Raw genomic sequence first — 24,933 nt, 5'->3', positions numbered from 1 at the left:
TAAACAACAAAGGTTGAATTAAAACTGTGGTAGCTTTCTATATCCAATAAGCATTTCAAAATGAAATACTTGTTCAATTGGTGAAAAGCTCAGAACTAACACCTATTATTATTTTAAACTCAGCAGGGTGGCAGCATCCACACTCACACCTTGTGGATATTGGGAACCTGTGTCACATTTGTAAGTTTCCCTGAGACACAGAAGCCTGTTGTTTCTGTAGCTGCAAGCTGAACATGGTTTCTTGACCAAAAGGTACATACAAGCCCATAAAATTCTATTCATTCAACAGCTCTGAGAAAAGGAAATCAGAAAACACTTTGGTAGAGATACAGAAAAAAAAAGTTTATTCTCCTACCCTGGACTCCATGAATAACTTTCAAGACTAGATATTCTCTTTCATTAGGACATCACTCTGGTCCTGTTCTTTTCTAGGAATGCACTTGTTGCTTGAGTGCCCACATACACTCTATGCCACTGTCATGTAAACAGAGCAAGGAACCACACATTTAGATGAAATATCTAGACATATTCAAGTCCAGATTCTGGCCTCTCAACAGATACAGATTCCCCTAAGACATTTAGTTGTTTATTCCCTGGGGGCAGAAATAGTGGAGGGAGCCTGGTTTCAGATTAGGCAGAAGCGTGTTTTTACCCTCAGCTATTTCTGCATTTCTAAAAGGCGGTTAATGTTAGAACCCAATCTGATAGAGATGTTGTGAGTTAAAAACATTCAGTGTAAGTTGAGCGATGGAGAACGAACCCACAAAAATTATCTTTAGGATGAAGTGGGTATCATCCACCCAGGGAGAAGGCTCAGAGAGAAGGTAGGTGAAACAAACCCTTGGGACAGAGGAGGGAAAAGCTATCCCTGTCCCCAGACTGAAGGCTCTGACAGCTGGAACTGATAGTTAAGCATTCACCTACCATAGCGCCTATACTGAGTAGAGTGGAGAAGACTTGGCAAGCCACTGCAAGATGAAACAGATTCCAGGACAGTGTTCTTGCCTGAGTTCAGTGAGAAAGACTTCCATTTGTTGGTTCATCTGCCCAGTGGCATGTAGCTGCCTGGATCTCCACACTTCTAATAGTCTCCTTCCTTTGCCAACACTAAGGGGGCCAATGGTAAGAGAGCTAACTCCAGGCAACCCCCACTCCCAGCCCCATTCCTTCATCCTTCCCTTTTGTCCTCAACAGACAAAGGGAGGTGCAAGTCTGATGGTTTTTAGACTTTCTTAGTTACATTTTCAGTAAAAACATCTTGAGTGTACCTCTCTATATAGGTATAATTATTATATCTGTATGTAAACATTATTATGGTATTATGGAACATAAAAGAAGAAAATTTCCAATGACATAAGAGAAAAATGGAAATGGAAAAAAACCTCTGCATTCCGATGGATTGTCCTTTTTTTAATAAATTTATTTTTTATTTATTTATTTTTTATTGGTGTCCAATTTGCCAACATATAGAATAACACCCAGTGCTCATCCTGTCAAGTGCCCCCCTCAGTGCCCGTCACCCAGTCACCCACACCCCCCCACCCACCTCCCCTTCCACCACCCCTAGTTTGTTTCCCAGAGTGAGGAGTCTTTCATGTTCTGTCTCCCTTTCTGATATTTCCCACTCATTTTTTCTCCTTTCCCCTTTATTCCCTGTCACTATTTTTTATATTCCCCAAATGAATGAGAACATATAATGTTTGTCCTTATCCGACTGACTTATTTCACTCAGCATAATACCCTCCAGTTCCATCCACGTCGAAGCAAATGGTGGTTATTTGTCATTTCTAATGGCTGAGTAATATTCCATTGTATACATAAACCACATCTTCTTTATCCATTCATCTTTCTATGGACACCGAGGCTCCTTCCACAGTTTGGCTATTGTGGACATTGCTGCTATAAACATCGGGGTGCAGGTGTCCCGGCGTTTCATTGCATCTGTATCTTTGAGGTAAATCCCCAGCAGTGCAATTGCTGGTTCGTATGGATTGTCTTACGCACAATGTAAAACCCTGCGGATTCCACCTCCTCCCCTTCTCCATCCCCACCTCCGACACTAACTTCAGGTTAAGAAAATATTACAGCAATGGGAACTTTAAGGAAACTTGAACTGGGCTTTGAAATTCAAGTCTAGTCTTTTCACCAAAGAGCCATTTGGCCATGTCCTTTAAATGCTTCTCCAGCCTAGCTGACTCAGTCAGTGAACCAAGAAACTCTTCAGTTTAGGGTTGTAGGTTTGACCCTCACATTGGGTGCAGAGATTACTTTTTAAAATAAAGTGTTTTTAAAAAATTCCTCTCCAGCTCCACCAAAGCTTCTTTAGATTTTGGTGATCAAATTTTTGCAAAATTTGAAGACTCAAATATATGAGTATCTAAATTTGGTAAAACCAGTAGGTCTTATCTTATATCCATTGTGAAAACAACATGAAGGCAGTCACCACTTTGTACTTCTTCACAGACCACTATTTCTGAGCCGTTAGTTAACTAATTTGTCCCTTAATTTCTGTTACTGTGAATCTTTAATCCAGCTGGCTTTCTCTTAATTTCAACATGGAAGAGCAAGAAATATATGGTAATTGTTTTAGTACTTCTGGAAAAAGGCATCTTGAAATGCCTTTGAAAAAACAATACAAAAACTTGATGCCTTTATGTATTCCCTAGAGAGTGAGGTGTCTGATAGCCATCAAGCAAGTGTCAAGTGGAATGGGTTATAAGTATTTGTCTTTTCTAGTGGCCTTATTTGATCTGAATTCAGCAACCCTAACACTCTGAGATTAGTGTCATCACCCTCATTTACAGCAATAAGGTGTGCACCTGCAACACTAATTTGAAGCTCAAGTAGGTCAAAGACACGATTCAGTTGCCCCTACCTGCTATAAGGAAACTTATTAAGATTAAGAAGGCACAATTTTATATTTTATTAAACTGCTTTCTAAAGAGGTTAAGCCAACAAAAGTAATTTGTTCAACAATTTACTGAGCACCAACTAAATGCAAAGTGTTGTATGAGGCACTGAAATAGAATAGTGAACAAAACAGCTTATGACCTAAACCAATATCTCACAATATCATACAACCGCTACTAACTTGTTAAAATAGTTAAACAAGATAAAATATAGTATTTTAAAATTTATCTGAAAAAGCTACAAGTGTCCGTTAGCTTTTTTCCCCAATAACATACTTTGGGTTATTCTTGACATGAATTATGAACACTTACTCTTTTTTTTTCTGTACTTGAAACTAATTAGAACTTCTTCATGTAATTCTGAGAGTTTTTGTTTGTTTCATTTTTATGGTCAATTGTACTTTAGTAGGATGCTTTCAGCTACAAATAGCTAAAAGCTCAAATCAAACTGGCTTAAAAATTAAGGATATTAGTTAGCTCATATAAAAGCAGTTCAGAGGAAGAGTGATTTCAGAACTGAATAATCCAGCAATTAAAAATGTCATTGAAAACCATAGACTTCCAGTTTCTGGTCTGGCACATAAGGAGCTGGTAATTCTTTTTTTTTTTTTTTTTTTTAAGATTATTTACTCATGAGAGACAGAAAGAGAGAGAGGCAGAGACATAGGCAGAGGGAGAAGCAGGCTCCTCGCAGGAAGACTGATGTGGGACTTGATCCTGGATTTCAGGATCACACCCTGAGCTGAAGGCAGATGCTCAACTATTGAGCCACCCAGGCATCCCAAGAGCTTATAATTCACCACTCCATCCTCACAACAAGTGAAAAGCTAAAGAAACTAAAAAGTTAATAACTCTTTTTATAGACATCAGAAAAGTGAGATAACTCTGGTTTCCCAAAATTGGAGGCCCAGAAAGGCAGATACTGAGAACCACAGCTTACCAGAGCAGAAATCCACAGGCAGAAACCACTGTAGGAACCAGCGCCAGGGTGGAAAATGTAAACTGTAATTGATGAATTGCTGGAGGCTCAGTGTGGACAAGTCTATGAGTTAAAAACTCCACTGGGGGGCAGCCCAGGTCGCTCAGCGGTTTAGCGCTGCCTTCAGCCCAGGGTATGATGCTGGAGACCCGGAATTGAGTCCCACGTTCGGCTCCCTGCATGGAGCCTGCTTCTCCCTCTGCCTGTGTCTCTGCCTCTGTGTGTGTGTGTGTGTGTGTGTGTGTGTGTGTGTCTTTCATGAATAAATAAATAAAATATTAAAAAAAAAAACTCCACTGGGGACCCCACACTTTTGTGACTCTTACCTCCAGAAGTTCTACGATGTTCTCTTAGTGAATATAAGGAAAAAACCCCTCTGGATAGGGGGAAAGTATCCATTTTTAAATATGCCAGAAAATTTTATTCTTTTTAACAAGAGTAATAATTTTGCCAGATCCTAACTTACTGATATTTTATTAGAACCTAACCAACCTTGGGGAAAGAAAATACCCAACTCTAACACCCTCCATCCATTCTATCTCACTTAAGGGGGAAGAGGGAGGAATTCAGACACACTTGTGAAGTTCACAGCTCAGGGGCACAGGCTTACTAAAAGACCAACTCTTAGGACTATTGAAGGGTTCCCCTCATTCCACACATAACCACCACATTAATACAAGGCCTATTTATTAGAATTTCTTCTACCCAGTGCATCATAGATGGCTTTCAACAACATCAACAAAATTACAAGGTATACTAAAAGGTAAAGCACAGTTTGAAGAAACAGCAAGCAGGAGAACTGGACTTAGATATGGCAGGGATGTTGGAATTATCAGACTGAGAATTTAAAACAACTCTGATTAATATGCTAAGAGCTCTAATGGATAAAGTATACAGCATGCAAGAATAGATGTGCAATGTAAGAAGAAAGATGGAAATTCAAAGAAAGAAACAGAAAGAAATGTTGGAAATTGAAAAAACACTACAGGGGTACCTGGGTGGTTCAGTCAGTAAATTGTCTGAGGTCATGATCCTAGAGTCCTGGGATCCAGCCCCTCATCAGGCTCCCTTCTCAGCAGGGAGTCTGTTTCTCCCTCTCCCTCTGTCTCTCCCATGCTCATGCTCTCTCTCTCTCTCACTCAAATACATAAATAAAATTATTTAAAAAATAAAAAATAATTTTAAAACCACTGTAACAGAAATAAAGAATTCCTTTTTTAAAGGAGGCTCCACACACCGCATAGAGCCCAACACAGGGTTCAAACTCATGACCCTGAGATCAAGACCTGAGCTGAGATCAAGAGTCAGACACTTAACTGACTGAGCCACTGAGACACCCCAAAGAATGTCTTTATGGCTCATTGGTAGACTAGACATGACAGAGGAAATAATCTCTTAGCAAGGGTTTATGTCAATAGAAACTTCCAAAACTGAAATGCAAAGAAAAAAGACTTAAAAAAAAAGAACAGAATATATATGTAACTGGAATAACAGGAAAAAAAGATAGAAAGGAATAGAAATAATATTTAAAGTGATCATTATAAGAATTTTCCTAAATTAATGTCAGACACCAAATCATAGACCTAAGAAACTAAAGGAACAACAGGTAAAATAAATAATAAAAAGCCACTACACCCAGGCATATCATATATTCAAAATATAGAAAAGTAAAAATTAAGAAAAATTCTTTAAAGAAGCCAGAGGAAAAAACACCTATAGAAAAGCAAATATAAAAATTACACCTGACTTCTCCCCATAAAACATGCAAGTGAAGTGAAATATTTAAAGTGTTGAGAAGGAGAAAAAAAAACCCTACCAATCTAGAATCCTATAGCTTGCAAAATTATCCTGCAAAAGTGAAGGAGAAATTAAATAAAGACTTTTTCAAACAAAAATTGAGAGAACTTGTAACCAGTAGACTTGTCTTGCAAGAGACATTAAAAGAAATGCTTTAGAAAGAAGAAAATGGGGCCATCTAGGTGGCTCAGTGATTGAGTGTCTACCTTTGGCTCAGGTCATGATCCTGGGGTCCTGGGATTGAGTCCCACATCAGGCTCACTGCAGGGAGACTGCTTCTCCCTTTGCCTCTCTCTCTGTGTCTCTCATGAATAAATCAATAAAATCTTTTTAAAAAGAGAAAGAAATGGTATAGGTTAGAAACTCAGATCTACATAAAGAAGGAAAGAGTATTATAGAAGGAAAAAATGGAATAAATGAAGTAAGACTAAAAGCTTTTATTTTTCTTATTCTAATTGATCTAATAGATAATGGTTTGTTCAAAAAATAATAGTAACAATGCATTTGATGATTATATATATAGTGAAATGAATGGCAGCAATGTTATAAGGGATAGGAGGGAGGAATTAGAAATATCTTGTTATTATTAGATACTTGCTAAGTGAAATAGTGTTTTTTGAAAGTAAACTTGGATTAGTTGTAAATGTAGATTGTAAACTCTAAAGCAATCACTAAGAAAAAGTTTTTTAAAAAGGAAGTATAACTGATGTGCTAGGAAAGGAGAGAAATGGAATCATATAAAATGGTTAATGAAAACTAAAAATGGCAGAAAATTGTAGAAGAGAAAAATAAGGGGAAAAAGGCAAAATAGAGTAAAATAGCTAACATGGTAGATATTAATTCAACTATGTCAATAATTTTTAAAAAATATTTATGGATGTATTTATTTATTTAAGAGAGGTAGAGAACAAGATGGGGAGAGAGAACAGGAGAGGTAGAGAGAATCTGAAGCAGACTCTGAGCTGAGCACAAAGCACAATGGAGGGCTTGATCTCATGATATTGAGATCCTGACCTGAGCCAAAACCAAGAGTCAGACACTTAAGTGACTGAGCCACCTAGGTGCCCCTCATCATCACTTTAAATGTTAATGGTCTAAATACATCAAGAAAAGTTTAAAAGATTTAAGATTTTAAAACCACAATGAATCAAAAAAAACCCAAGACCTATCTATATATTGTCTACAAGAAATCTGCTTTAAATATACAGACACATATACATGAAAAATAAAATGATGGATCTACCATGTAAACACAAGTCCAAAGAAAGCTGGAGTTGCTATATTAATTTCAGACAGAGCAGATTTCAGAGCAAGGAAAATGATCAGGGATAAATAGGAGCATTATATACTGATGAAGAAGTCAGTTCTCCAAAAAGATACAACAATCCAAAATTTGTGTGTGCCTAAAAATAGAAGGTCAAAATATATGAGACAAAAACTGATAGAACTGTAGGAAGAAATAGATAAATCCATTACTGTAGTTAAAGATTTCAATATCCCTCTATCAGATATGGACAAATCCAACAGGCAAAAAAGCTTAAGGACATAGCTACGTTCAACAGCACCACTAATTAGCTGAGTATAATTGAAATATATAGTCTACTTCATCCAAAAACAGCAGAAAACACATCCTTCACAAGCTCACATGGAATATCCACCAAGATAGATCATAGATCACATTCTGAGCCATAAAATACATCTTAACATATCAAAAAAGGAAAAACCAGAAAACAGAAATCACAATGTGTTCACTTTGACCACAGTGGATTTAAAATAGAAACACAATTGGGATGCCTGGGTGGCTCAGTGGTTGAGCGTCTGCCTTTGGCTCAGGGCATGATCCCCAAGTCATGGGATCAAGTCCCACATTGGGCTCCTTGCTGGGAGGCTGCTTCTCCCTCTGTCTGTGTCTCTGCCTCTCTCTCTGTGTCTCTTATGAATAAATAAATAAAATCTTTTAAAAAAATAGAAACCAATAAGAGAACAATAGCTTGGAAAATCCAAAAATACAAAAGATTAAACAATATACTCCTAACTAACTCATGAGTCAAGGAAGAAATCTCAAGATAAATGTAAAAATATTCTAAACTAAGTAAAAATTAAAATATAACTTATCAAAACTTCTGAGATGTAGCAAAATTAGTGATTAAAAAGAAAGTTATAGCAATGAATTCATACATTAGCAAAGAATACCTATAATCTATAATCTAAGCTTCTACCTTATGAGCAACTAAATTCAAAGTAAGCAGAAGAAAAGTAATAATAAAAATTAAAGCAGAAATCAATGAAATTGAAAACAATAAATCTATAGAAAAAGTCTACAAACCCAAAAGCTGGCTCTTTGAAAAGATCAATAAAATTGATAAGCCTTTAGCCAGGTTAACTAAGAAAAAGGAGATATGAACAAATTACTAATATCAGAAATAAAAGGGGTGATACTATATATCACATGAACATTAAAAGATAGCAAAGGAATACTATTAACAAATCTATACTCAACAAAACTGATAACCTAGATGTAATGGACCAACTTCTTGAGAAACACAACCTACCAAAACTCATAAAAGAAGTAAGTCAATCTGGGCGCACCTGGGTGGCTCAGCGGTTGAGCGTCTGCCTTCATGCCCAGGGCATGGTCCTGGAGTCCTGGGGTCGAGTCCTGCATCAGGCTCCCTGCATAGAGTCTGCTTCTCCCTCTGTCTCTGCCTCTGTGTGTGTGTGTGTGTGTGTGTGTGTGTCTTTCATGAATAAATAAATAAAATCTTAAAAAAAGAAGTAAGTCAGTCTGAACAGGCCTATAATTGTTAAATAATTGACTTAATAATTAATAACTTTACAAAACAGAAAGGACCAGACCCACATGGGTTCACTGATAAATTCTACGAAACACTTAAGAAAAAAGTTCTACTGATTCTTTACAATCTTTCAGAAGATAAAGCAGAGAGAATATTTCCTAACTTGTGCTGTGAGGCCAGGATTACCCTAACACTAAAACCGAAGGCATTGCAAGAAAACTACAGACTGATGTAGCTCATGAACATAGATGCAAAAATCCTTACTATGCTAGCAAATCTAATCCAACAATGTATAAAAGGAATTATACAACATGACCAATTTGGGATTATCCCAGGTATGGAAGCTTTGTTCAATATTCAAAAACCAATTAAAGCAATTTATCACATCAACAGGTAAAAGAAGAAAAATGACATTATCATATCAATAGTAGTGGAAAAAAGCATTTGACAAAATCCAACATTCGTTATGATGGTTAATTTTATGCGTCAAATTGACTGGGCTGAGGGAAGCTGAGATAGCTGATAAACATTATTTCTGGGTGTGTCTGTGAGTCTATTTTTGGAAGAGATTAGCATTTGTGTTGGTTGGTAAACTGAATAAAGCAGATGGCTCTCCCCAGTGTGGGGGGACATTATCCAGACCTCTGAGGGCCCATATGAAACAAAAAGGAGGAAGAAGGACAGATTCACTGCTTCAGCTGAGGCATCCATCTTCTCATGCCCTCAGACATTGGCACTCCTGGATCTTGGCTTTTAGATTCAGATTGGTATTTATACCATTAGCCTCCTGATTCTCAGGCCTGGGACTCAGACTGAATTACTCGTGTTTCCAGGTTCTCCAACCTTGTAGGTAACAGATATATTTCTTGACTTTGAGCCAATTCCTACAATAAATCTATCTATCATCTATCTATCTATCTATCTATCTATCTATCTATCTATCTATCTATCATCTATCTATCTATCTATCTATCTATCTATCTATCTATCTATCATCATCTATCAATCATCTAACTAACTAAATGTATACATATACTATTAGTTCTGTTTCTCTGGAGAACTCTAATACACCTATCCATGATAGAAAAAAATCTCAGGGGGCAAGATGGCGGAAGAGTAGGGTCCCCAAGTCACCTGTCCCCAACAACTTACCTAGATAACTTTCAAATCATCCTGAAAACCTATGAATTTGGTCTGAGATTTAAAGAGAGAACAGCTGGAATACTACAGTGAAAAGAGTTCGAGCTTCTATCAAGGTAGGAAGATGAGAAAAAAATAAAGAAATAAAAAAGCATCCAAGGGGGAGGGCTGCCCGTGAGGAGCCGGGCTAAGGCCACAGGGGGAGAGCCCCCTAGGACAGGAAAGCCCCCACCCAGAGAAGCAGGAGCTTGCCCAATCTTCCCGGACGGAAAGGTGCTGGCAGGGAGCTTGGGCAGGATCCCAGGAGAGGTGGGGATGCCCTCAGACTCCTGGGGTCACTAACAGAGGACCTGTACCCCCGGGAGAGCACACCACACCCCACGGCTGAGCTCCCTAAAGGGCTGCAGCACGTGCCCGGCGGGCACCCAGCAGAAGCTAGGGCGGCGGCTCAGCGTAGAGGAGGCTACGCAGACCTGGGAGCGATTCCAGCAGTGCAGGGCCCGCAGATCCCAGGGCGCGGGGGACACAGCCCAGGCTCCTGCACTCCCCGGGGGACAGGTGGAGGCCAGGAGGGCACAAGACAATGAGGATGCTTCTGCCACCGGGCAGCCCCCAGCTGTGCAGATTGGCCCCCCAGAGCATCCAGGCCCCTGCGGACTGATAGCTGTGGTGGTTACTGCAGGAGCTGACTCCAGGGCTGGAGAGCTGGCCGCCGCCACTGCTGTTGTTCCTCCTGGTGTCACCTTGTACCTGGGACTGAGCAGGGGCCTCACAGGATTAACAGCTCCCACTGAAATGTGCACCTGGCAGGGGGCTGGGGAGTTCCCCCAGGTGCACACACCTGAGAATCAGCACAGTAGCCCCCCCGCCCCCAGAAGACCAGCTGGAAGGAAGAGGAAAAGCAAGTTATTGACCAAGCAGCACTGGAAAGTTCCAGGGGAAGTCAAGGGATTTACGGTATATAGAATCAGAGGATACTCCCCCTTGTTTTTTGTTTTGTTTGTCGCCTCCCCCTTTTTTCCGTTCTTTTTCTACTTTTTCCACAACAACCTGTTCTTGGCCACTCTGCACTGAGCAAAATGACTAGAAGGAAAAACTCACCACAAAAGAAAGAATCAGAAACAGTCCTCTCTCCCACAGAGTTACAGAATTTGGATTACAATTCAATGCAGAAAGCCAATTCAGAAGCACAATTCTAAAGATACTGGTGGCTCTAGAGAAAAGCATAAAAGATTCAAGAGACTTCATGACTGCAGAATTTAGATCTAATCAGGCTGAAATTAAAAATCAATTAAATGAGACACAATCCAAACTGGAGGTCTTAACGACGAGTGTTAACGAGGTAGAAGAACGAGTGAGTGACATAAAAGACAGGTTGATGGCAAAGAAAGAAACTGAGGAAAAAAGAGAAAAACAAAAGATCATGAGGCTAGGTTAAGGGAAATAAATGACAGCCTCAGAAGGAAAAAAATCTACGTTTAATTGGGGTTCCCGAGGGCACCGAAAGGTCCAGAGGTCCAGAATGTGTATTTGAACAAATCATAGCTGAGAACTTCCCTAACTTGGGGAGGGAAACAGGCATTCAGATCCAGGAGATAGAGAGATCCCCTCCCTAAAATCAATAAAAACCGCTCAACACCTCGACATTTAATAGTGAAACTTGCAAATTCCAAAGATAAAGAGAAGATCCTTAAAGCAGCAAGAGACAAGAGATCCCTAACCTTTATGGGGAGAAGTTTTAGGATAACAGCAGACCTCTCCACAGAGACCTGGCAGGCCAGAAAGGGCTGGCGGGATATATTCAGGGTCCTAAATGAGAAGAACATGCAGCCAAGAATACTCTATCCAGCAAGGCTCTCATTCAGATTAGAAGGAGAGATAAAGAGCTTCCAAGAGAGGCAGAAACTGAAAGAGAATATGTGACCACCAAACCAGCTCTCCAAGAAATATTAAGGGGGACTCTGTAAAAGAAAGAGGAAGTCCAAGGAAACAATCCACAAAAACAAGGACTGAATAGGTATCATGATGACACTAAATTCCTATCTTTCAATAGTAACTCTGAACGTGAATGGGCTTAATGACCCCATCAAAAGGCGCAGGGTTTCAGACTGGATAAAAAAGCAAGACTCATCTATTTGCTGTCTGCAAGAGACTCATTTTAGACATAAGGACACTTACAGCCTGAAAGTAAAAGGTTGGAGAACCATTTACCATTCAAATGGTCCTCAAAAGAAAGCAGGGATAGCCATCCTTATCTCAGAGAAATTAAAGTTTATCCCAAAGACTGTAGTAAGAGATGAAGAGGGACACTATAACATACTTAAAGGATCTATGCAACAAGAGGACCTACCAATCATGAATATTTATGCCCCAAATGTGGGAGCTGCCAAGTATATCAATCAATTCATAACCAAAGTTAAGACATACTTAGATAATAATACACTATTACTTGGTGACTTGATGTATTGCTTTCTACAATTGACAGATCTTCTAAGCACAACATCTCCAAAGAAACAAGAGCTTTAAATGATACACTGGACCACATGGATTTCACAGATATTTACAGAACTTTATATCCAAACTCAACTGAATACACATTCTTCTCAAGTGCACATAGAACTTTCTCCAGAATAGATCACATACTGGGTCACAAATCGGGTCTTAACCAATACCAAGAGATTGGGATTGTCACCTGTGTATTTTCAGACCATTATACTTTGAAACTAGAACTAAATCACAAGAAGAAGTTTGGAAGGATTTGAAACATGTGGAGGTTAAGGACCATCCTGCTAAAAGATGAAAGGGTCAACCAGGAAATTAGGGACGAATTAAAAAGATTCATGGAAACTAATGAGAATGAAGATACAACAGTTCAAAATCTTTGGGATACAGCAAAAGCAGTCCTGAGGGGGAAATACATCGCAATACAAGCACCCATCCAAAAACTGGAGAGAACTCAAATACAAAAGCTAACCTTGGACCTAAAGGAGCTGGAGAAAAAACAGCAAATAGATACTACACCCAGCAGAAGAAGAGAGTTAATTAAGATTTGAGCAGAACTCAATGAAATAGAGACCAGAAGAACTGTGGAACAGATTAACAAAACCAGGAGTTGGTTCTTTGAAAGAATTAATAAGATAGATAAACCATTATCCAGCCTTATTAAAAAGAAGATAGTCTTCTGACTCAAGTTAATAAAATCATGAATGAGAAAGGAGGGATCACCAACAATATCAAGGAAATACAAAGAATCTTAAAAACTTATTATGAGCAGCTATACACCAATAAAGTAGGCATTCTGGAAGAAATGGACACATTTCTGGAAGACCACAAACTACGAAAACTGGAACAGGAAGAAATAGAAAACTTAAACAGGCCGATAACCAGGGAGGAAATTGAAGCAGTCATCAAAAACCTGAGAAGACACAAAAGTCCAGGGCCAGATGGCTTCCCAGGGGAATTCTATCAAATGTTTAAAGAAGAAACCATACCTATTCTACTAAAGCTGTTTGGAAAGATAGAAAGAGATGGAGTACTTCCAAATTCGTTCTATGAGGCCAGCATCACCTTAATTCCAAAACCAGACAAAGACTCCACCAAAAAGGAGAATCATAGACCAATATCCCTGATGAACATGGATGCAAAAATTCTCAACAAGATACTAGCCAATAGGATCCAACAATACATTAAGAAGATTATTCACCATGACCAAGTGGGATTTATCCCTGGGATGCAAGGCTGGTTCGACACTCTTAAAGGAATCAATGTGATAGATCATATCAACAAGAGAAAAAACAAGAACCATATGATTCTCTCAATAGATTCAGAGAAAGCATTTGACAAAATACAGCATCCATTCCTGATCAAAAATCTTCAGAGTGTAGGGATAGTGGGAACATTCCTCAGCATCTCTAAAGTCATCTACGAAAAGCCCACAGCAAATATCATTCTCAATGGGGAAACACTGGGAGCCTTTCCCCTAAGATCAGGAATGAGACAGGGATGTCCACTCTCACCACTGCTATCCAACATAGTACTAGAAGTCCTAGCCTCAGCAATCAGGCAACAAAAAGAAATAGAAGGCATTCAAATTGGCAAAGAAGAAGTCAAACTCTCCCTCTTTGCAGATGACATGATACTGTACATGTACTGCTAGAACTCATACAGCAATTGGCAATGTGGCGGAATACAAAATCAATGCCCAGAACTCAGTGGCATTTCTATACACTAACAATGAGACTGAAGAAAAAGAAATTAAGGAGTCAATCCCATTTACAATTGCACCCAAAAGCATAATATTCCTAGGAATAAACCTAACCAAAGAGGTAAAGGATCTATACTGTTAAAACATTTAATCTATACTGTTAGAACATTTCTGAAAGAAATTGAGGAAGACACAAAGAGATGGAAAAATATTCCATGCTCATAGATCGGAAGAATTAATATTGTGAAAATGTCAATGTTACCCAGGGCAATTTACACATTTAATGCAATCCCCATCAAGATACCATGGACTTTCTTCAGAGAGTTGGAACAAATCATCTTAAGATTTGTGTGGGAAAAAAAAGATTTGTGTGGAGTTTGAAAACACCCTGAATAGCCAGGGGAATATTAAAAAAGAAAACCATAGCTGGGGGCATCATAATACCAGATTTCAGGTTGTACTACAAAGCTGTGGTCATTAAGACAGTGTGGTAGTGGCACAGAAACAGACACATAGATCAATGGAACAAATAGAGAATCCAGAAATGGGCCCTCAACTTTATGGTCAACTAATATTTGACAAAGCAGAAAAGACTATCCACTGGAAAAAAAGACAGTCTCTTCATAAAATGGTGCTGGGAAATTTGGACATCCACATGCAGAAGAATGAAACTAGACCATTCTCTTAGACCCTACACAAAGATAAATTCAAAATGGATGAAAGATCTAAATGTGAGACAAGATTCCATCAAAATCCTAGGGAACAACACAGGCAACACCCTTTTTGAACTCGGCCACAGCAATTTCTTTCAAGATACATCCATGAAGGCAAGAGAAACAAAAGCAAAAATGAATTATTGGGACTTCATCAAGATAAGAAGCTTCTGCACAGCAAAAGAAACAGTCAACAAAACTAAAAGACAACCTACAGAATGGGAGAAGATATTTGCAAATGACCTATCAGATAAAGCGCTGGTATCCAAGATTTATAGAGAACTTATTAAGCTCAACAGCAAAGAAACAAACAATCCAATCATGAAATGGGCAAAAGACATGAACAGAAATCTCACAGAGGAAGACATAGACATGGCCAACAAGCACATGAGGAAATGCTCCGCATCACTGGCCATCAGGGAAATTCAAATCAAAACCATAATGAGATACCACCTCCGGCCAGTGAGAATGGGAAAAATTAACAAGATAGGAAACAACAAATGTTGGAGAGGATGTGGAGAACGGGGAACCCTGTTGCACTGTTGGTGGGAATGTGAACTGGTGCAGCCACTCTGGAAAACTGTGTGAAGGTTCCTCAAAGAGTTAAAAATAGATCTGCCCTACGACCCAGCCATTGCAGTGCTGGGGATTTACCCCAACGACACAGATGCAGTGAAACGCCGGCACACTTGGACCCCGATGTTTATAGCAGCAATGTCCACAATAGCCAAACTGGGGAAGGAGCCTCGGTGTCAATAGAAAGATGAATGGATAAAGAAGATGTGGTCTATGTATACATAGACATTGGAATATTACTCAGCCATTAGAAACGACAAATAACCACCATTTGCTTCGACATGGAGGGAACTGGAGGGTACGATGCTGAGTGAAATAGGACAATCGGAAAAGGACAAACATTATATGGTCTCATTCATTTGGGGAATATAAAAATTAGTGAAAGGGAATAAAGGGAAATGAGGGAAAATGAGTGAAAATATCAGTGAGGGTGAAAAAACATGAGAGACCCGTAACTCTGGGAAATGAACAATGGGTAGTGGAAGGGGAGGTGGGCAGGGGTTTGGGGTGACTGAGCGATGGGCACTGAGGGGGGCACTTGGCGGGATGAGCACTTGGTGTTATGCTTTATGTTGGCAAATTGAACTCCAATTAAAAAAAAGAAAAAAAAAAGAAAAAATCTCAATAATCTAGGAATAGAGCAGAATTGATTGGTTAAAAAATATTAATAGCCCTACCATTAATATCATACTCAGTGGTAGAAACATGAAGCCTCCTGCTAAGATCAGACACATGACAAAAATGTCCCCTCTCACCTTTTCTTTTCAACATTGTATTGGAAGTTCTAGTTAATGCAATTAGACAAGAAAAGGAAATAAAATGTATACAGATTGATTAGGAAATAAAATTATCTTTGTTCACAGATGATATAATCATCCAAATAGAAAATCCAAAGAATTCTTCCTGGATCTACCAAGTAATTATAGCAAGGTCGCAAGATACAAGGTTAATATACAAAAGCCAATTGTCTTACTAGTGGAATTTGGAATTAAAAACACATTATTTGGGCGTCTGAGTGCCTCAGTTGGTTGGGCGTCTGCCTTTGGCTCAGGTTGGGGTACTAGGATTGATTCCTGTTTCAGGCTCCCTGCTCAGTGAGAAGTCTGCTTTTCCTTTATACTTTAGTATAAAACTACCAAATATAAAGATCTATATGAAGAAAACTACAAAGCTCTGATGAAAGAAAGATGGCCTAAATAAATGGAGATATATTCCATATTCATGGTTGGAAAACTCAGCATGTCATGATGTCAGTTCTTCCCAACTTGATCTACAGATTAAATACAAATCCAAACAAAATTCAAGCAAGTTATTTTGTGTAAGTCAATAAAGAGATTCTAAAGTTTATATGCCAAAACAAAAGGGTGAGTACAGAGAACTCAATATTGGGGAACAAAACCAGAGGACTGACACTATCTGATTTTAATATATTTTTTTTAATTTTTATTTATTTATGATAGTCACAGAGAGAGAGAGAAAGGCAGAGACACAGGCAGAGGGAGAAGCAGGCTCCATGCACCGGGAGCCCGATGTGGGATTCGATCCCGGGTCTCCAGGATCGCGCCCTGGGCCAAAGGCAGGCACCAAACCGTTGCGCCACCCAGGGATCCCCCACTATCTGATTTTAAAATGTACTACAAACTTGTAGGACTCAAGAAGTGTGATCTTGGTAGAAGAATAGACAAATAAATCAAGAAACAGACTAGAGAGCCCAAGAATTTACCCACATAAGTATAGTCAACTGATTTTTGACAAAGGACCAAGGCAATACAATGGAGCAGATAATCACTTCAACAAAGCAAGCTGCAACTGTAGCAACTGGACATCTACATGTAAAACAAAACAAAACAAAACAAAACAAAAGAATCTAGATGCAGGCCTTGCACCCTTCACAAAAATTAACTCAAAATGAATCATAGACTTAAATGTAAAATGTAAAACTATAAAAATCCTAAAAGATAACATAGAAGAACACCTAGATGAACTTTGTCATGGTGGGGCCTTTTTAGATATAACATGAAAGGCAAGATCCTTTAAAAAAAAAAAAAAAGAATTGATAAACTGAAGGAAAAATTGATTAGTTGGACTTTATTAAAATAAAAACTTTTGCTCTGCAAATGATAATGTCAACAGAATAAAAAGACCAGGCACAGACTTGAAGGAAATAGTTGTTAACGATTTATCTCATAAAGGATTATTGTCCACAATAAACAAACAACACTTGAAATTCAATAATAAAAAATCAAACAACTCAATTTAAAAATGAGGGAAAGGCCTGAACAGACATCTCATCCAGAACATATAGATGGGAAATAAGCATATGAAAGATGTGAAAAGATGCTCCACATCATATGTCCTCAGGGTAATGCAAATTAAAACAAGATTTCACCATGTACCTATTAAAATAGGCAAAATCCCGAACATTGACAATACTGAATGCTAGCAAGTATGTAGAGTAACAGGAATTCTCCTTTATTGCTGGTGGGAACATAAAATGGTACAACCACCTTTTCTTTTTAAATATTTTATTTATTTATTTGAGAGAGAGCACAAATGGGAGTGGAGGGTGGGAAGGGACAGGGAGAGAAGCAGATTCCCCACTGAGCAGGGAGCCCAATGAAGGGCTTGACCCCAGGACCCCGAGATCATGACCTGAGCCAAAGGCAGCTGCTTAACCGAGTCACCCAGATGCCTGGTATAGCCACTTTGGAAGATATTTTGGTGGTTTCTTAAAAAGTAAATATACTCTTACTATCAGATTTTGCAATCATGTTCCTTTGTATTTACTCAAATGAACTAAAAAATATGTCCACCTCAAACCCTATACACATCTATGTTTATAGCATTTTATTCATAATTGCCAAAATGTGGAAGCATCCAAGATATCCTTCACTAGGTGAATGGTTATATATACACTGCGTTACATCGAGATGATGGAATATTATTCATTACGGAAAAGAAATGAGCTGTCAAATGAAAAAAAAAACAATTAAAAAACTAAGTATTGTATGATTCCAATTATATGACATTCTGAAAAAGGCAAAGCTATGGAGACAGTAAAAATATCAGTGGTGGCGAAGGGCCAAGTGAGAGGGAAGGATGAATAGGCAGCACAGAAGGTTTTTTTTAAGGCACTGTATTCTGTTTAATACCATAATGATGGATACATGTCATTATATATTTGTTAAAACCTATACAAGATCTAACACCAAGAGTAAACACTTAGGTACACTATGAATTTTGAGTGATAATGGTGTTAATGTAGGTTCATTAATTTTAACAAATGTACCATTCTTATGCATATGTTGATAGTGGGGGGAGGCTATGCATTTATTGGGTAGGAGTTATATGGGTATTCTGTGCTTTCTGCTCAATATTACTGTGAACCTAAAACTGTTTTATTTATTTTCTTTTTTTTTTATTTTTTTTTTTCCTAAAACTGTTTTAAAAAATAAAACCTGGATCCCTGGGTGGCACAGCGGTTTGGCGCCTGCCTTTGGCCCAGGGCGCGATCCTGGAGACCCGGGATCGAATCCCACGTCAGGCTCCCGGTGCATGGAGCTTGCTTCTCCCTCTGCCTGTGTCTCTGCCTGTGTCTCTGCCTCTTTCTCTCTCTCTCTATCATAAATAAATAGAAATTAAAATAAATAAATAAATAAATAAATAAATAAAATAAAAAATAAAACCTGGGATGCCTGGGTGGCTCAGCGGTTGAGCATCTGCCTTTGGCACATGGTGTGATCCTGGAGACCCGGGATCAAGTCCCACATCAGGTTCCCTGCATGGAGCCTGCTTCTCCCTCTGCCTGTATATCTGCCTCTCTCTTTCTCTGTGTCTCTTATGAATAAATAAATAAAATCTTTAAAAAAATAAATAATAAAACCCATTTAAAAGGAAAAAACATATATGTCCCACAGAAGTTATTTAGATATATCAATAATTTCCAATATATAAATTCTAAATTATAATTTTGATGAAAACTAAGCATTTTATCTTTTAAAACAAAATATTACCATATTTTAAAAATATTTTAAAAATAAATTTTTTAGAAGAATAAAAACTTTTGCTCTGCAAATGACAATGTCAAGAGAATGAGAAGACCAGTCACAGACTGGAAGAAAACACTTCATTAGGTGTTACAGATTACATGTTATGAACCCATCATTAACAAGGGGAGTGGAATGTAAGTCCAACTATGAAACTTTGCCTGAGGCTTCTGTGTGTGTGTGGGAAGAGAGGGGGTGCAAATTAGCATTGATATTTAACAAAGTCAGAATTCTATTAGAGAGAAAATGATGAATGGATGTTAAGAAGCTATCAATACTATTGACTACACATGCTCTTTTGCATAAATTGTTGCCACATTTTATTCTGCTTATGAAAACAGAATTGTACTAAATTATCAATTGATAAATTAAATTTACAAAGGGAATTTTATTAAAAAGAATATGGATTTGCATTTAGCTCAATGTTTTTTACTTCCCTGAAATTTCCTCTTTGACCCATTAATTATTTAAAAGTTTTCTGTGTTCATTCTGAAAAACAATATGGAGGTTCCTCTAAAAGTTAAAAAATAGAACTATTCTATGATCCAGCAATTGCACTACTACATATTTACCCAAAGGATACAAAAATACAGATTTGAAGGGATATATGCATCCTGATGTTTATAGCATCATTGTCAACAATAGCCAAACTATGGAGAACACAAATGTTCATTGATTGATGAATGGATAAAGAAGATGTGGTATAGAATGAAATCCTGCCATTTGAAAAGACCTGGATGGAACTAGAGTGTATTACACTAAGTGAAATAAGTCAGTCAGAGAAAGACAAATACTGTATGATTTCACTCATTTGTGGAGTTTTAGGAGAGAAAACAGATGAACATATGGGAAAGGGGAAAATAAAAAAGGGAGAGAGGGAAAAAAAAACATAAGAGACTCTTAACAATAGAGAACAAACTGAAGGTTGATGGAGGGTGGTGGGTAGGGGATGGGGTAGATGGCTGATGGGTATTAAATAGAGCACTTGTGATGAGCACAGTGGTTGTATGTAAGTGACGAATCACTAAATTCTACTAGTGAAACCAATATTGCACTGTATACTAACTAAAGTTCAAATTTAAAAAAGAAGCTTGCTGTAAAATTTACAAAATATGTTACTGCTTACTTTGTGACCTCAGATATGGTCTATCTTGGTGAGTGCCCCATACATGCTGGAAAAGAATGTGTATCTTGTATTAGTTAATGGTACTGTTCAGTTCTTTATAATTGTTGACTTTTTGTTTGGTGGTTCTATACAATACTAAGAGAGGTGTTGAAGTCCCCAATTTTAACTGTGAATTGATCTATTTTTTTCCAGTTCTGTCAATTCTTGATTCATATTATTTTGCAGCTCTGTTGTTTGGTGCAGATACATATATTGTTTTCTTATGATTTGGCACTTTTATCATATGCAATGTACCTCTTTGTTCCTGGCAATTTTTTGTTGTTGTTGTTCTGAAGTCTACAGCCACACTAGTTTTCTTTAGATTGTTTGCAGAGTATATATAGATATATTTTCATTCTTTTATCTACCATTATATTTGAAAGTGAATTTCCTGTACATAGCATATGACTGGGCCTTGTATGCTATCCATTCACCTAGTCTCTTTTAATTGGTGTGCTTAGACCATTTACATTTAATGTAATTATTGATCCATTAGGATGTAGGTCTGTCATTCTCTGTTTTCTGTTTTTTTTTTTTCACCTTGTTTCTCCTTATCTGTCTTCAAGTGGGTTATTTGGACATTCTTTAGTATTCTATTTTGGTTTATCTACATATTTTAGTGTAATTCTTTGTATAGTATTTTCAATAGTTACACTAGGGATTACAATATACATATGAATTTTTATCACAGTCTACTAGTGTTACCTTTTCAAGTGGAATGTAGGTACTTAAACATTGTTTAAGTCCCATTATTCTTCCACTTCCCTTATGCTATAGTTGTCTTAAATAGTACTTCCACATGCACTGAGAACCATATCAGATATTATAATTTTTGCTTTTAACTTTTAAGTGGTAAGTATAACTAGATATTTTATGCTTGATTCCATAACAAGTCAATGTGCACACAACTACTCATTAACTCAACATCTAATCATCCATGAATTTAAGACATTAGCCACTTTCCCATACATTATGCATTTCACCCATCCATGATTCTTGAAATTTATTTGATACTTATATTATAATCTGATATGCCTCTAAGCCCATTCTTGGAGATCTATATTCCTTTCATTTTTCTTTTCAACTCATTCATATTGCCTTGTACATATTTACATTTACTTCACTAAGTAGTATTACCAACTGGGCTATAAGCTTCCTGTCCATGGGTTTCTCTTTATTTTCTATCTGCCTCTAGGACTTGTGGTATTCCACAAGTGATAGATAACCCTACAAATTCACTGCCTTCTCCGTGTCTGCTGATACACACACACACACACACACACACACACACACACACACTAAAAACAGGGAGGAAAGAGTTAAGATGGAGGAGGAGTAGGGGACCTTAAATTTCTCCAGTCCCTCAAATACATCTAGATACTTATTGAATTATTCTAAACACCTATGAAATCAATTGGAGATCTAGAAAAGAATTGCTGCAATCCTACAAATAGAAAGGCAACCACTTTTTGGAAGGTAGGAAGTGTGGAGACTTGAATCCAGGGTGATACATTAGAGGATACAGTGGAGGGGAGAGAGGTTGCTAAAGGAGGCTACTGCAAAGTATTACAAGCAGTGGAGTACAAAATCAGAACTTTTAGAAGTCTATTACAACAGGGTACGTCCCTGGCTTAAAGGTGCTTACGTGGCAGAGTAAGGTGGAATCCCAGGTGTGGCAGCATTGTCTCAGGATCTCCTGGGTCACAAGAAGAATGGAGGTATTTGAGTGCAGCAGAATTCCCAGGTATGGGAGCAAGGAAGCTGGCTAAAAACAGCAAGTCTAGGTGTCAGCTTTCTGCTCTGTGTTTCCATAAACTGCAAACCGCAAATTGATCTTGCTACTACTCTCCTAGTAGGGGCCCAGAAAAAGGCAGAAGATGGTGGGACACCCCTCTCACTCTCCCAGGAGGAAAACCTCGGGTCCATGCTGAAGGAACTCATAAACTTTGGTATTGAAACTCAGTGTCTTGCCTGGAATAAAACCACTTGGTCATGGGCCATGTAACCACAGAGTTCAAATGAATACGAGGGAGACGAGAGTGATTGACTGCTTTTCTGTGAGGGCTGAAGAGTGGGGGCCATGAATTTTCAGCTCCAGGGCTAGAGAGACACCACCATTTTCATCCCACTTATTGGTGCTAAAATCCAGCAGGGAGCAAAACAGTGCCACAGGGTAGAATCTGCAGCTGCTTAGTCAGCTTGGCCCCCTGGCAAGGGAGGTGCAATTCCACCAGGGTTAAGGGCACCTAAGAATCAGCACAACAGGCCTCTCCCCAAGAAGACCAGAAGGAACAACTGGCCCACACCAAGTATTCTGATTATAGAGAACTGCAAAGCTTCAGCTCTTGAGGATGACAATTTATACCATACCCATGGGTTTTCTTATTCCTAAGTTTTTCACTATTATTTTTTGTTATTTTATTTTTTCAATTCTTTTTAATTTTACATATATACATCATATATACATATTTATCATTTCCTTTCATTGTATTTTATCTTTTAAAATTTTTGCACATAGCCCCGGGTGGCTCAGCGATTTAGCGCCTCCTTCAGCCCAGGGCCAGATCCTGGAGACTAGGGATCAAGTCCCACCTTAGGCTCCCTGCATGGAGCCTGTTTCTCCCTCTGCCTCTCTCTCTCTCTGTGTCTCTCATGAATTAATAAAATCCATAAAAAAAGTAATAAAATAAAAAGTTTGCACATATAAATGAATATATTTTTATTCCTTTTTTTTTTTCTGGTTTCTGTTGTCATTGTGGCTATTGTTGTATTTTCTCTCTTTCTTCTATTCTTTTCCAGACAGAATGACAAGACAGAGAAATTTACCCCAAATGAAAGAACAGGAGGTAGTACTCACTGCCACAGATTTAATTAATATGGATATAAGTAAGATGTCTGAACTAGAATTTATTTATTTTTAAAGATTTTATTTATTTATTCATGAGAGACACAGAGAGAGGCAGAGACATAGGCAGAGGGAGAAGCAGGCTAACTGCGGGGAGCCTGACGTGGGACTCGATCCCAGGACCCCAGGATCACAACCTGAACCAAAGGCAGACGCTCAACCACTGAGCCACCCAGGTATCCAGTCTGAACTAGAATTTAAAATAACAATTATAAAGATACTAGCTGGGGTTGAAAAAAAGCATAAAAGACACTAGAAAATCCCTTACTGTAGAAATAAAAGAACTAAAGTCTAGTTAGGTTGAAATTAAAAATGCTATTACCGAGATACAGTCCCAGATGGAGGTTTTAAAAGTGAGCATAAACAAGCAGAAGAGATAGTCAGTGACATAGGAGATAAAATGATGGAAAATAAGGAAGCTGAAAGGAAGAGAGAAACAACTACTGGTTTATGAAATGAGACTAGAACTCTGATTCCATAAAGCAAAATAATATCCAGATAGTAGAGGTCCCAGAAGATGAAAAGGGAGAGACAGGGTTATTTGAATAAATTATAGCTGAGAATTTCCTGATTCTAGGGAAGGAAACAAGCACTCCAGTCCAGGAGGCACAGAGAACTCCATTGCAAAATCAACAAAAATAGGTCAACACTGCTTCTCAGCCTTTTGGCTAAGATCAAGTATAAAAATAGGTCAACATCCTGACATATAATAGGAAGCTTGCAAATTTCAGAGATAAAGAGAAAATCCTGAAAGCAACTTGGGGCAAGAGATCCTTAACCTATAAGTGTAGAATCATAAGGCTGTCAGCAGACCTGTTCATAGAGACCTGGCAGGCCATAAAGAACTGGCGTGATATATTTAGCATGCTAAATGGGAAAAATAAATATTTTTTAAATGTCTATGCTATCCAGAGAAATTTGCACATTCAATGCAATTCTTACCAAACTACCACTGATATTTTAAACAGAACTGGAACAATCCTAAAATTTGTATGGAACCAGAAAAGACCTTGATTAGCCAGAGGAATGCTGAAAAATAAAACACCAAAGCTGGAAAGATTATCCAATGGAAAGAAGACAGTCTCTTCAATAAATGGTGCTGCGAAAACTGGACAGCAACATGTAGAATAGTGAAGCCAGACCACTTTCTTACACCATACACAAAAATAAATTCAAAATGGATGAAAGAACTAAATGTGAGACAGGAAACCATCAAAACCCTAGAAGTGAACACAGGCAGCAACCTCTTTGACCTCAGCTATAGCAACTTTTCATTAGGTCACTGAAGGCAAGGAAACAAAAGCAAAAATGAACTATTGGGACTACATCAAGATAAAAACCTTCTGCACAGTGAAGGAAATAATAAAACTAAGAGGCAGCCTACAGAATGAGAGAAGATATTTGCAAATGACTTATCTGATAAAGGGTTAGTATCCAAAATCTACAATGAACTTATCAAACTTAACTCCCAAAAAACAAAAAATCTAGTCAAGGAACAGGCAGATGAAATGAACAGACATCTTTCCAGAGAAGACATACAAATGGCTGACACATGAACAAATGATCGCTTTGCATCAGGGAAATATAACTCATAACCACAGTAAGAGAACACCTCATACTGGTCATAATGGCTAAAATGAAGTCAGGAAACAATAGATGTTGGCAAGGATGTAAAGAGAGGAACACTTATACATTGTTGGTGGG

Source organism: Canis lupus, chromosome 3 (genome assembly GCF_011100685.1).
Source record: "Canis lupus familiaris isolate Mischka breed German Shepherd chromosome 3, alternate assembly UU_Cfam_GSD_1.0, whole genome shotgun sequence".
In the NCBI taxonomy this organism is placed as follows: domain Eukaryota; kingdom Metazoa; phylum Chordata; class Mammalia; order Carnivora; family Canidae; genus Canis; species Canis lupus.
Note: the sequence above shows the minus strand (reverse complement) of the source record.